General features: G+C 27.3%; 1 long non-coding RNA gene across 1 annotated transcript; it reads left to right on the forward strand.

Moving 5' to 3' along the window:
- Positions 1 to 219: 219 nt before the first annotated feature.
- On the forward strand, positions 220 to 1,313 carry LOC145755532 (uncharacterized). Its single transcript, XR_014284218.1, has 3 exons — positions 220 to 535; positions 629 to 736; positions 1,248 to 1,313. It is a non-coding gene; the product is annotated as an uncharacterized LOC145755532 (long non-coding RNA).
- Positions 1,314 to 15,423: the final 14,110 nt, after the last annotated feature.

Below are 15,423 nucleotides of genomic sequence, written 5' to 3' on the forward strand. Positions count from 1 at the left end.
AAATAACTTTTTAAGTCATTAAACAACATTTTATTAAAATTATTTTATCATTTACTTTTTGTTTATAACATTAGATGTTTTTTTTGTTAATTATTTTATTGTATGCAAGTTTTTATAAATTTCTATAAAAATTAAATATTGAGGAAAAACGAAAAAGTGCACGGCTCAATGATCATGAGGTTTTTGAATAACCATTAATAGAAATACAATGTAAACACATTGTTACTTAAATTATATCTTAATATAACCCTTAAATATATTTTTATGACTTATAAAACTATGGTTAGTAAACTGAAGAGATCTAAACGTTATTTCTTTAGTAGTGAAACGAGGAGTTTTTGTGTTAAATCCATGGTCAGATGGTAAATGAAACAAATTTTTATTGCTAAAATAAGCCAAATATTTATTTAAACAAATGTTTTGTTAAATATACAGGTAGCTATAAATTGTGCTGGTGACTATTATGTGACCAAGCAAAGATGAAAGAAATGTTAAGTTTTGATAAACTCTACTCCAACCCTCTACTAGTTAAAAGGTAAGTTATGGTTTATAATATAGCGACCACAAGTTTTATGTTACTGTGTGTGTAAACTACTTTGTTTTATATTTTTTTTTTTTGTTTTTGTAGAACTCTACAAATTAAAACCTAAAAGCATTTAAAGAAAATGTAAATCTTGAATTTTTTTCTGTGCTAAGGGACCAGGGTTGACACAAATATTTTTCATCTCAATTATAAGTAAGTATATTTGAAATTTCTAATGGTATAATAAAGCTTTATTTGTATTTATCGACATAATGGTTTGCAAATCATCAATTAACAAAAAATAGGATTGTTTTTTCATTATTAACAGGGTGTGTTATTATGTTTAACAAAATGTGTTTAAATTTAAAAAGGGCCATTTAATAAGCTGTGTAAATATGATTATAATAATAGTTTTAAAAATTGTGAAACATGTCGTACTAAGTATAACATAAAAAAAATGGTTTTACAAAACTGGATAATCAAATTTAACTTTTGTGTAGTTTTAAAGGTAGTCGTTTAGTCTGTAGATATCTTTTTAAATACACAACAGCATATTTAAGATTTAAAAATGCTAAGGGTACTAATTTTTACATTTGTATGTATTAAGTATCATGGCATGATTACTTTGTTTAACCTCTTTATTATTTATTTGTTTTTTGTTTATATTATAATTTCTTTATTTTAGTTATCTTTTATTTATTTTTGTTTTTATTTTTTGTTGTAGGTTGTTGGGGTTCAAAAGTTCAAAAGTAACAAATTGTAAAGCAAAACCCCATTGTGCCAAAAACTGGGACTTTGTTACATGTTTTAAAATTGGTTTTGTCATTTTGTAATTTAAATTTGCCTTTTGAATATATTTAATACAACTTTTTGCTGTTTTAGTCTAACTGTTTCTGATGTGTTCAAATAAAACGAATTAATGGATTTTAGTCACTAAAATTTATCAGTTTTTCTTCCCGCTAGATGGCAGTGGCGAGTAATATAGATTTGTAAACTCAAGCGTTTCTTATCGCGTTCTATGTACATTTTACCTTTATTATCTATATTAGAGATCTAAACTAAGTTTAATTATAAGGATATTATAAAATATTTAAATTTTGTTGTAACGCACGAATTTGACACATATTAATAAGCGAACTCATGCTCAAAAATTGTTGATTTCTGCTTAGAAACATTATATTTTTCCTGGTAAAAGGACTTCTCTTTAATTTGTAACTAACTTACAAAAGGGTCTGAAACTTTAGCCAATAATTAGCGTGGTTTTTATAACGGAACAATTTTGTTTTTCCCAATCGACGTTTGAACAAAACATTTTGTAACTAAGATATCACAACCTCCCAATTTTAATGCAATTGTTTTTGGTCCTAATTCGCGGGATCGTATCGCGTAGCAGAATTTCGTTTACTTCCTTGTTTGTAATGGAATTAGGCGACTATATCGGCCCTAATTATGGACTCAAATCAACGATTTGGTCTTTGTTATCTCGCTTTTACCCGCCTTTCAGAAATCCAAGCCTGGATTGGGTTTCTCGGCGTCCGTAACACTTTGGTAATTGTTCTTTTGTGCCCCAGAGTGCTCAGTAACAAACACAAGAGTATTGGATGGCCAACTTTTAGTTAGTTGAAATGTTATCGGGTAAGAATTCCTGTTATTGTTTTGTTGTGTACCTCGTCGACACAACCGTTACTGATTACGAATCCAGGGACAAAGGAGGACTCTTCGTAATTTGATCTTATTTCTTTAGATAGGAATTAGACATTTCGTTACTCGCCAAACATAGGCATGTAGTAGTGGTAGGCAATATCATTTTTAATGTCTGACAAAAACACTTTTACCTTTTTTGATCATATGTAAATTCCAGAAAACATATAACATTTTTGATTTCACGGTACAAGAGTTTTAACATGGCACGAAATTGAATATAAAAGTTCTGTTGTGTAATTTCTATATATTTTTATTAGATTAATATTTCTTTACTAATATAAGTTTTAACTGGCACTTGTCTAATACAAAAAATAGGCTTAAAATTGTTTGTTTTTTAAAGTGGAAAAAGTAAAAAGGGGTATTTTTTATTTTGTAATAGCATTTTTGGTTTGTTTCTTTAAATAAGAAATAAATTACAACATAAAATTTCCCGTTTTGTCACTTTCTTAAAGTAATCAAAATAGTTGAGGACGATATATTGTTTTTGTTGCGGCCTAAGTTGTAATAGTTTCCAATTTCATGTTAACTTTTCCCAGAGTAATGTTATATCTTGTTTAACAGCAAAATCTAGCGTTTTCATTGTCCAGCTTTAACTATCCTATCCAGTTACTGTTTGACTAACTTTTTAACTATTTTGTACCGATTTTATTGTGTGTTTGGCGTACCTATAGTTTGACTTCGTCGGTATAAGGTTTGCTAAGTAGTTTTTTACACAAATGACGTCATTAAATTAATTTTTTCGGTACTTTTTGTGAAACTATAAACAAACAAGTTTTGTTAAAAAAATTATATAGAAAATTTTTAATAAACTGTTTGCAAAAAAATAAAAATTAACGCTATGAGGTTTTTGGACAAATGTCCTATTAAGTTATAGAACCATGTATGAAAATGTTATACTTATGACATGTTTTAAACTATAAAAAATGTTACTATAAGCTTTCGAAAGAAAAATGTAATTTAATTTGGTAAAACTATTTTAAAGCAAAAAATATCGTGAGATAAAAATGAGTTGGTAAAAAAGTCTTTTCAGTTCATCTTTTATCACTTTAAATTAATCCTTTGGTCGTGTTAAGTTACCTCCAGTTCCGGATTTGGAAAACTTTTTGTTTTTGGGTCTTTTGTGTTTTTGTTTGCACAGGCTCTGCATAGAAATGCAGTTTTAAAACAAACAAAGTAACTGATTTATGTCACAAGCCAAAGTCACGTTCTCGGATTATTTTTTTATCATAACAATAAACGTAAAAAGTTAAAAAAAAAAAAAAATTTTAATATTTTTTTGTCGTAAAATGTTTTAAAAAAAGGCAACGAAAAATAAGTTCAATTATTTTATTGTTTTTTTTTAAGCGGATTTATTGGCGGATAATTAAACAACATTTTTACAATTTCAAGATTTAATCACTTTAACGTTCAAGTACCGGTTCATTACTCGATGGTGTAGGTCCAAAAACTACTGCATTTATTTTTAACAAAATCTTTAATTTTTATAGTTTAAAGATTCGAATTATTTAATTTACGTTTATTTTTTGTACCACCAAATTGTAATAACACTTTTCAAAATTCTTAAAGTATTTTAATTTCTTAATAAAAATATTTTTTAGTTTTTTCTAAAGTTTCAACTTTTCCCACAATATTTTTGTTGATGTTCTCTTTGAAGGGGAAGTCACCGTGACGTAGTTTCCACATTGTCAAGTTTTGTGACGTAATAACCGGATAATGTCAAGTGGATTTTTTATTATTTTAGATTTCTAAAAAAAAGTAAAAAAACTTTATATTAAATATTGTAAGTCTTGTATTAAATATGTTTTATGTAAAATATTTATATTTATACATTGTAGATGTTTTAAATTTTTTTAGTAGTTGGGTTTTGATACGCCAACAAATAAGTGATTTATACGTTTGGTGGTTCGGTTTTAAAAGAGTTTGAAAAAGGTTTTGAGTTTAGGATTTTCGAATTTTTTTGCCTGGAAAGTTAACCCGAAACTTCACCTGCATTTATTTTGTTCCCACGCTCTGAAGTTTCAGTGTTGCCATTTATTTCCACACCAAAACAACAGGGTTGCCAGATAATTTTTAAGACCCAAAAATCCTATGTACAAATATCACCTTTCTTAATAGATTTTCCCTAAGTTAATGTGTTATGGTTGTACATATATTCATTTTAAACTAGTCATTTGTCCGTTAAACCAACACAAAGAAACCCAAACTTATACCTTTGGCCAACTTACTGGTTTCGTTGTAATATATCATAAAGTTCACAAGTTCTTCGGGCTTTTTTTCAGGTCTATTGGCTACCAAATATTATTAGTTAAAACAAGCTTATAAGACCTTGTTCTATATTGGTCGCTTAGGACTTTATTCTTAACTAGTTTTAGTTTTTTTTATTCAATTAAAACAAGAAAAAATGTTGTGAAGTTTTGTTGTAGAAAATTTACCTATTTTTTGAATTACTTTTGCCGATTTTTGTAAAGTTTTTTCGTTATTTTTACTACACTTTGTTTGTAATTATTTCATTGGTCCGATGTTTACACAAATTTCAATTTATTTTTCTTATTTTTGCTACAAATTACCTTCAATTACCCCGTTCTAATTAGTGTGAGAAAGTATGTGATGGTGAATGGGTAAATTTTGGTTGAAAACAATTTATTTTTACGAAAATTTGAAGATGTTGTTTTGTAAACTTTGTTGCTTTTTTTTGCGCTCCGTTAACTTGAACTTTTTTCCAGTAGTTAAAGAAGGAAAAAAAACACAGTTTAAAGGGGCAGAAAAATGGTTTAACAAAATTTTATTTTACCGGGTTAGCGCCAATCTTAGGAGCTAATTTGATCAAATGTTATTTAAATTCTATTAATTTTATTTTTTAAATCATAATTTTACATATTACATGTAATATTAAAAATATTTCAACAAGTTCTTGCCAATGTCTTTTTATTTAAAACAAGTTTTAGTATTTTAACACTTTAATTAAAAATAGCCCGCGTAGATAACAGCTGTAAAGCAGTTGTCGACACATTTTAAAAGTGGAATACATAAAAAACTTAGATTCTAAATGGTAAACATGTAGTTAATATTGTAAGTTTTAAGCAGTAGACTAGCGTTGTGTATATAAAGCAGGTTGCAAATCTTTTTTTGTGATTTATAGTTTATTTTAAAATTATTTTTTGAGGTTTTTTTAATCTAAATTTATCAGTATTAGGTCAGTGTTAAAAAAATAAATTTAAGCCTTTTTCTTTAAAATATATTTTTAAAATTTGATTCTAAAAATATTTCGATATAAAGTCACGTTCGGGAGAAGATAAAATATCATGTTGTGACGTCACAGTAGGAATTGATCATTTGTGATGTGTCACTCACTGATTGGTCGATCGATTTCAAATTGAAATATCAAATGTCAAAACCGAGATTGTTTCTTCGAGTGTTTTGCGTGTATTACGTCACAGTCTTGTTTGTGACGTCATATTCTGTGTAGTGTTTCTATTTTTACTCGTCGAATAAGATTGATAACGTCACAGATTTTGGTTGTTGACATTTAAAAAAAATAATTTAATATTTTTTGTTGGCTTTACGTTTGCAGTAGATTTGATGTATTTTTTGTTGAATTATTTCTTTAAACTAACAAATTGATTCGCCATCTGCTGTAGATAAAAGTATTTTAAAAATAGAATTGACTTTTAAGCTCTTAATACAGTTACTTGGGATCTTATTTTTCATTAAGTTTCATCATCTCTGCCTAAGTGCTTAATTTTAACACGCTTCTACACCCGCTTATCCGTCTTAATCAAACCTATTAAACCACACAAACGAAATCCTTGGGTAATCTTATGAAGGTTACAAGTTTAAACAACCCTGAATGGGGGCAAAATTGGGCAATTTTTTGCGCTACAAGCTCTAGTAGGCATGGAAACAGGATAAGTTGTTGATATGTCTTATCTCGTGGTTTAATTATCTAATACCGAGACAGCTAATGGTTGTAATTTTCGAGTTACTGTTTCAAATTTTCGCCCATTTTACGCCTTCTGTAAATAATTATCCTCTTTGTTACGTAGGTTAGTTCCGTTGTGACGTAGACAGGTTGTAAAATACGAATTTTGATAAATTAATGTTTTTTTAAAGATGTTTAATAATGTTTTATATTTTTAAAATTTAGATATTTTTTTTAATAAAAAATAAAAATAACATAATTTACTTTTTTTTTATTAAATTACTTTATATAGGAAGTTGTTAAAACAAAAATCTTTTGATATTTTGGATAATTTTAGTAAATAATTTCCAGTATCACAACTTATTAAACCTCGTCTTCTTTTATGTCTCATAATTCAAACTTTTTCTATTTCCAGATTTTACTTTTATACGAGGCTTCAAAATCAAAGAAAACTCAATTTAATTCGGGATATAATAGCTAGTTTATAGCGATAGAATTACCTTAAAAAAATGATAAACTGCTTGTGCGTAATATTTTTTATGACACAATTTGATACTCTTAAAGTTAGTAATATTTTGTGTGGTATTATTAAGTTAGTTATGGGATTATACGATTTACTTTTTGTGGATTTAAAAAAAAATGTTTCAAAATATTAAAAAAAATATTTTAGTTAAAAAATTGTTTACATGCTATGGTTGCCATTTTATTTTTTTCTTAACTTTTATCTCGGTTTAAAAGTTGTTGCCTTAAAGTAATTACTTTTTAAAGAGATGATACTTGGGTTACTTTTGTGAGAAAAACTTGATTTTATTTTTCTACAAATTCTCCATTAAACTTTTCGGAAACGAATCTTTGAAATTTTAAACTAAAAATCACCTGGCACTCTAAGGTTACCTTTTCACGTTTATTCACCGTTCCATCGTGATTTCATGATAGTGACGTCATAAGATCTATTGTCGCAATTCTTTTCTATTGTTATATTGTTAAAATTAAATCGAAACTGTGTTCGAATCCTGTTTACGACATTTTTTGCCTTTTTCGAATATTTTTTTGAGTGAAATTCAAGTTTTTAAAAAGTGTTGAATTCTTGTTGAAATTCTATAAAGATTTGTTTATATTTGTCGCGTCAAAAATGAAATAAAATCTTGTTTTTTTCATCGATACTTTCGCCAAGATTTCACTTTTTTTGTGTTTTTTTTTTACAAAATTTAAATGCAAGTTTATTTATATTTTTACTTAATTATTTTGTTATTGACTAAAATTGTATTGTCAGTTATTTTAAAAACATATTTGTAATTTAATTGTTGCATTTTTTTTTTAAATTGATTTTATTTTAAAACATTTTTTTCTATCAAAAAACACAAAAAATTAATTTTGATGACGTAACCGGCCTAAACTAATTACGTCATGTTTGCGGTTAAGGGTGAACGTGTCGGGTCAAAGGTCAAATAAATACGATCACAAACCAGTTGAAATTTGACCCCCCTTCGTTGAGATTCGATCCAACGACCACGGGCGTGGTAAGATACTGTTACAAACTTGCAAACTTCCATTCACTTTTTGTTATTGGGTAAACATGATATTGGTATACAAGGTGGGGTGTGTTATTATTATTGCTGTTGTAGCAGTATTATGACATTATGTCATTATTTTTTAAAAATTTGGGGTTACTGAGTTTGTTTTTATATGGTTATAATTGTAATATTGTCAAAAGTTTTGCGAAAATTTAAATATTTTGGTTTTTATCACTGGATTTTTTCGGCTTAAATTTTGACATATTATTTTTTTAGATAAATATTAGTTAAATATCTAGAATTGTTTTCAAATTGGTTGTTTGTGACGTATCAAATGGTCTTTAAAATCGTGTTGTCGCTTAATTTCTACAAAGTCACGTCTTTCGATATCAATTTACTTTTTCGACTGTTTACAGTAAATTTTGAATTAAAAATAATTTTTTTCTAAACAAAACAAAAACAAGTTTGTTATTTAAATAGAAAGTTTACGGTTTAACCTTTGACATTTGACAGCAACGACTTTTAAATAAAATTTGTGACATTTTGGGCAAAAAAAAATTTACGTTTTTAAACTTTTTTAGAATTTGATTGATTACCATTTTTGGTGGTATTTCAAAGAAAAAAATGTTTTTTGAAAATCTTGCTGTATAACAATAAAGATTAATAGCAAAAACATAGATTTTAAGAGCGTTTAAAAAGAGATAATACACTTTGAAATTTTAAGAATTTTAAACACATCAAAGAAAAAACAACGTTTATTTTAACAAGCTCAAATACGATCCATAAAAAATGTTTAAACTTAGAAAAATAACGACTTTACGCCTGATTTCAAATGAGTGTTGTTCTTTTTAAAGTAAACAATCCTGGCATGGTTTATTATTTCATTCACCCGTAGTTGACCTCTGCTGCAATTTATCTGGATAAGGCGCCAGACGTTTCAAATCATGCATATTGTGGTTGAGATTTTGTTTATCATGATTTTAAAAGGTTTGTTTACGTTTGTCTAAACACAAAGACAGCATTGTCACTTTTGGAGTTTATTTTCTTAAAATGCAATGTTTTATTTTGGCTAAATCGGTTGGTTTATTGCATCACAAGTGTTTGAATTTTAGTGTTTATGCATGGGTTGAAAAGTTAAAGTGGTAATGTGTCAAGAAATGAGAAATTGTGGCAACTGATTTTCGTATTTTACATCCTTAAATTTAAATAAGGACTTTATTAGTGTGTGTAGTAAAAAATAGCAAATTTGGCTTTAATTCTTAGTTTTATATTATATTTTGTTTTATTTTAAATTCGTAAAAATGTAAATTTAAATAACTTTTTTTTTATCGCCAATTACAAATATCGCCAATTACAAATGAGGCATTCACTATTTGTTATTTTCACATCGTTTCGGTATCGATTTCAAATGATCCATGTTTAAAATCGGCTTATTTTCACATGGACCGGAACCATGTCGATTTTTCGCAAGATCTATTTCCTTAATTAGTTCAAATATAACTTCGCCAATCAGAGTTACCTTAAGCATTATAACCTTTAACCTATGGGGTCTGGGGTATGTTAAATCATCGGCATTTCAAAGAAAATCTTAATCCACAGCCTTGCAAAAATCACTGATTATCTTCTTAAAGTTTACTTCCGCCTTTTGGCTGTGTTTTTTTCCCACGCATTTTTCCGGCTTAATTAAGACAGACGTCGACGCTTATCTTGACTTCATGCATAAAATGGGAAACGAAGTAAAATCGACTTTACCTTGTCTGTGTAATTATGAAAAATTAGCAGCGGCCTATCCTTAAGTAAATCCGGCATTAACGCCGCTGCTTTAACCGGTCAAAAACTTAAAATATCAGCTTACATTAGAGTTTTAGTTGGACTTTTATACTGTAACGTTTTAAGCTTAAGGTAACGGAACCCTGGTGTTTGTTACATTGCTGTTTTTGGTTTGTTTTTATGTTAAATTGACCACATTTTTTTACCAATTAATATAAATACAATAAATTTCATTTTGCAGCGCGTGACGTCATAATTTTTTTTATTTTACTATGACGTCAAAGAAAAAAAGTCGCGCGATGACCATAAGTCTCTATTTTATCCAGATAAAATACTATTTTTAAATAATTTGTGACGTCACACACGCGTGACCTGAGTGTGACGTATGCCAGCGGTCTTCGATCGAGCGGTGACATCATAATGAAGTCGTTTGTTGATTGTATATATTGCGTTAAAAGCATTGATCGCCGCATTTTGTTTGTGACGTCACAAGGCACCTGTCGCTTTTCGTCGCCGTCGCTTCTATTTGTCGCGAGGAAGTTATTAATCAAAACCCGGTTTCGATTTTGACTTCATTTGTCGCTCTCGAAGCGCGTCGCTCGCTTTCATTGTCTTTTATTATGACGTAACAATGAATCAGTTTGGTGACAATTATGAAACGCTATTTTGTCCGCTTTTAAATGACGCTGATTGGTTTAAATTGTAGCTAATCAAAAGCGTTTAAATATCGTTTATAGTTAGTTAAAATATTTAATATAAATTGGTTAAAGTTTTTATAATAAATTTTTTTTTATTTTTATGTTTATTAAATTTGTTTTATTAAATTTTTAACCTAAATTTTAATTGAAGTGACAGCATTTTCAATTTACACACATTGCAATCAAATGACATCTGATACTAAGACATTATTCCGTACACACGTTTGCATTTAATAAGTGATGTTATTCGCAATATTATACATTGTACAACTAAGATAACATCAGGGGATCAATATCGTTGAATTTCAAACCGCGATTCGAATTATCTTTTTTCGATTTTTATCTTAAGATAGCTCTGACCGCTATACTAATTTATATAGAGGTTCAAAATATATTCTAATTGGACATTTAGTTGTACGTCGGCGCACCGGTAATTTTTAACTAGTTTTTCGATGATTTGAAATTAGCTGTAATTTTGTTTTTACGTTTTTTTAAATTGGAAACGATTAAGTTTTTGCGCGGTGTTTGACAATTTCGATGATGTGTGATTCGGTCGCGTAATTGTCGCGATAGAAAGAAAGTGATTTAAAATCGGTAAAAAATGTTTTATTTGTCAAATTTAATAAAGTAATTTCAAATAAGAATGAATCAGTTAAATTTATATGATTCAGTATTACTTTAAACTATTTTTTTTGGCAAATTAAAACAACTATTCTTTATAGAAAAAACAATTATTTTGAAATATTTTAAATTTCCATTTTTATAAAATATAAACATCAATAATAAAGTTCACGATCTGATAAAGTTGTTATGGCAACTAGTTTCACAAATGTAATTACCAACAATTTTAAAGATAAAATCTCAATTTCAATAAGTCAAGTTTTATATGCGGTGGGGGCATCAAAATTAAACAATTTTTTTAAAGTCAAAAAATGTAAAAACCTTAAAATTAAATTAAATTTTATAAATTTTCTATAGTTATAGCATGTAAAATGTATAAACAAATTGTAAATACTTATTAAATATAGGCATTTAAATGATATATACTCACAGTTCTGTATACTAAATGTAGAATTAACTTGATTTTTTTAATGCAACATTTACTCAATTTTAAAGTTTTATTTATTAGATAATTCATGGTTATCAGATCAAATATTTCTACGTAAACTTTATGGCATTTGTAAATTGTAACTGGAGTCTACAGATAAGGACAATTTGTTCTAGATTTCGGTTTTATTTAAATTTTTGTATTAAAATTATTCGCATTACCGTTTCAAAATCTGAACAATTTTCATATTTCAAATATGACGTCACATAACAATTTTTGGTTCTAATGTTAGATTAAGTAAGTAAATCTGAAAATTACATCCAAGATGATTAAGATCTGAGTGGTGTTTATTTATCTGATGTGTTTTTGTCGCCATTTTGTATTTGTTTAGTTTATAAAATATGAAAAAATGTTAGCTAATATTTTGTTTGTAATTTTAAGCTAAAAAATTGTAATTTTTTTAACGATTTTTTAAAGAATTTTAGAGATTAATTTAACATTTAAACAACAAAAATAAAATATTTGTAATTTTTTTTGGGTTTAACTAAAAATAGGATCAAATAAAAATGTTTAAAATTGTTGGGGAAATGAAATGATGTGGAAAATGTTCCCAATAATACTTAAACTCCTTAAAAACTTGATTAAATTTCAAATCAAAATCGTTTTTCTTTAAAATTCCGAGTATCAATATCTTAAGTTAAGATTCCCATGACTGCAAACCTTGTTTGAAGCAGTGTGAAAATAGTAACCAACACCACACACACCCATTTAACTCGACATCAATACGAGTCAATTAGCGAAAGCGACACAAAATGGTTTTTATTTTACCTTAAAAAAATCGAATTTTTTTTTACTAGTCTCCGTCGTCTGCATTTTTCTTAATAAAATGATATTATTGTGACGTCATATGACACCCGAATATTTTGCTTTGACGTCATGTTTGTAATGAATCCGGTGTAAGGGGAAAAATTGTAATTTTAAATTAATTTTGATTTTTTAGTTAAGTGCATACTTGTAAAACACTTTATTTAAACTTGAACTCAAACATAAATTTTATTTAATTTTACAGTTTTCAATTTTATTTATTTTTTGTTTTAATTTTTTTTATTTATTTTTTTATATAGTTTTAATTTTTTTTCAACTACTCTAAAAATAAAACAATTTATTCTCGAATATCACAACCTAACAAATCAGCGGCAAAATATTTAAAAAATCATTTTTACAAAATATCCCGGAAATAAAAATAAAATAAGGGAGAAAAGTTGAGCGTTTAAAGTGTGTGGGTCGCCGTAACTGTGCAGCGTTACGTCATAATTTTAATATTTCACTATGACGTCATAAAAGGAATGTCGCGCGGTGACCACGAGTCGCCATTCTACCCCGAAAGGTCAAGGACGCTCGTGTCAAAAAACATCAAAGAATCTAAAATTACTAAAATAACTTTTTTGTTCTTTTGATTGTGGCGAGGCAGTGTTGTGACATTGCCGGTGGCGTGGTCCTGTTGTCTCGAAAGTGTCATATTCGCCTTGATGTCACGTGATAGTACAAGGTCACGTGGTTTAAGGTTACGTATTTGTGGGTGATTGATATGCAGTAATTAAATGCAAAATATTGCATTGTTTTTCAGAAAAAAAAAATAAATTACTGTTTTTAATTTTTTTTCTGAAAAAACTACTTTTAAATAATTTATTTTTATTTTTTATTTTGTTTAACTTTTTTTTAAACTTTTAAATTTTATTGTTTAATTTTTTTTCTTAATATTTCTTTCAAATAAAAAAATTGTCTAATTTTAATTTTAAATTTAAGTTTTTATTTTTTTTTTAAAGTTTTGTATATTTTAACATCAATAAGATTGAATACATTTCAATTATTCGCTAATTAACCATAGTTTATACATCGGGATATAACACTTTTTAGTTTGTTAATAGATCTGTTAACTTTCTCTCTTTGTTCCTTTATTGTTGTTTATAATCTGTATCCTTCTCTTTGTTTAGGTCATTATGAGGTCATAAATTCTTAAATTTCGTAACTATGACATTCGAAACGTGGTCTTAAAATATACAAGAATATATTAACGTAAATAAAAAATAAAATAAGTTATTTATAAAAAATAAAATAAGTTATTTTTTTTTATTAAATTATTGAAATTTTTTAAAACCTTGTTATACATTTTTAAATTGCTTTTATTTTAATTTAACTTTGTTTTTATTGTTTAAATGAACATATAATAGAAGCTTTGTACAAATAAGAATTTTAGCAGCAAAATTAGGCTTTAAATTTTCAGACAAATTGCTTTAAAATCTTTATTGCAACTGTGTATTAGTTGCTGGTAAATATGAGGCATGAAATGAGCGCGAAATTGCGCACGTGCGACCTTTTATTAAACACATTATTCAACATACCGCAAAAATTCGTCGCCTGTCTCAATTTAATTGACGTTTACCGGTTCGTTATTATTAAAATCGTGAAAAAAGTTGACTTTTATGTCTGGACTTGTAATAGTATTTGGTCTGATATCGTGGCTTAAAAATGGTGAAGCCTATAGTGTTTTGTAAATTCCACAAAGTTAATATTTTTGTACAAAGTTAATAATTTTAGTAATAATGACAATGTCTTAAAAAGGACATTGTCATTATTACTTCTTTACAGTAGTATGTTAATTTAAAATGGTTATCTTCTTATATTCATGTTACTACTTTAAATTGGGTTTATATTGTTTCTTAAAAAGTGGTAATACCTGTCCCCTTAAATAACAATTAACATAATGGTTATAAGCAAATTTTAAATGGGGTGTCATTTTTACAATACTATTTTTATGTCATTTCTTGGTTAGTATTGAGAAAAATTTGGTTTAAAAATGTTATTTAAAAAATAGTGTCAATGATATAAATTATTTTTAAATTGTTATATGCAAATTTTAAACTGATTTTCTCTTCTAAACCTGTTTTGTTTTGGTATAAAATTGATTTTCTTTCTATATGGGACACAATAGTTATTTCTTATATACAATTACAAAACACTTTACGTAACTTTTTTAATTTTAATTAAACTTGCATGTTTCGAATTATTTTCACATTTTCGGATGTGAATTTCTCGATGTATCGATGTCTTTTGTTCTCTATTGTTCAATATTATGACGTCATAGATCCTATTCATCTTAATCAATCGAATTTGATACAAAGTTGTTTGTTATTGTTGCGTGTTGATATCAATTGTTTCGCAATAGTAGATCGTGGTAGGAAATCTTGATGTTAATTACTTCCATGTAGGATTGAATATAACAGGTGTGTTGTAACGAAGAAGTTGTGATTTCTAGTTTTCCTGTAAATAATACAAATCTTTGCTGGTAACTTAATGTTTTGTTATTGTTTAGTTTAACGATTTAAATTATCTGATATTCGTAAAAAAATAGGTTGTGTTTATCAAAAATTTGATTTAATCATCCTCATTGTAAGAAAGTTGAATTCACGACCTAAACATAGAGTAACATCAGATACCCTGTCCCAGTCTCAAGTTGACTTCGGTAGTTTGGGATATTATTGATTATAATTACCTGATAATTGAGCTGCTGGTTAAGTGTTGGCTCAATAGGGGTTCGTACTGTTTTTTTCTGACCGCTACACCAGGCTGCCAGTATTTTTGTGATACTTAAAACGAATTTTTATTACAATATAATCTTTATTCAACAATGTTATATTAATTCGTTAAAAATATCATTTTAAAACAAAACAAAAATCGCGAATAATTGGCCTCCAACGCTGCTTTAAACCGACTTTAACAAGCGGAACCGTTTTTAAAGTTTTCACCAAATTGATGGATCAGTCGTTGTAAAGACAAATGATATATTAACTTTGGTTAGACGTCTGCTGCTAATATCTTTTGATCTGTTATTGTGTTTGTTTTGAAAAATAAACAACTTTTTTGGTCGCCTAACAGGTGGTATATCACAAATTTAAGAAAACTTAGTTAAATATAACTTTTACTATTTTTTTCGCAATCTAAGTAAATTAAAAATAATAAAATCGTTTAAAAATATTACTAATATTCAATAACAATAATCGCATAATCGCAATCATTTTTAACACAAAAAGTTAATAAGTTTTAATCACCTAATGTGCTTATTTAAGATGAAAGCGTATTAAGGTTCTTTTTATTATGACGTAACAATACGAGTAATTATTGACACGTGCCAAATGCATTGTGATGTCATAACCTGCTGAGTTGAAGCTTTAAACAAATCACTGTCA

This window comes from Corella eumyota, chromosome 6 (genome assembly GCF_963082875.1).
Source record: "Corella eumyota chromosome 6, kaCorEumy4.1, whole genome shotgun sequence".
NCBI lineage: Eukaryota > Metazoa > Chordata > Ascidiacea > Phlebobranchia > Corellidae > Corella > Corella eumyota.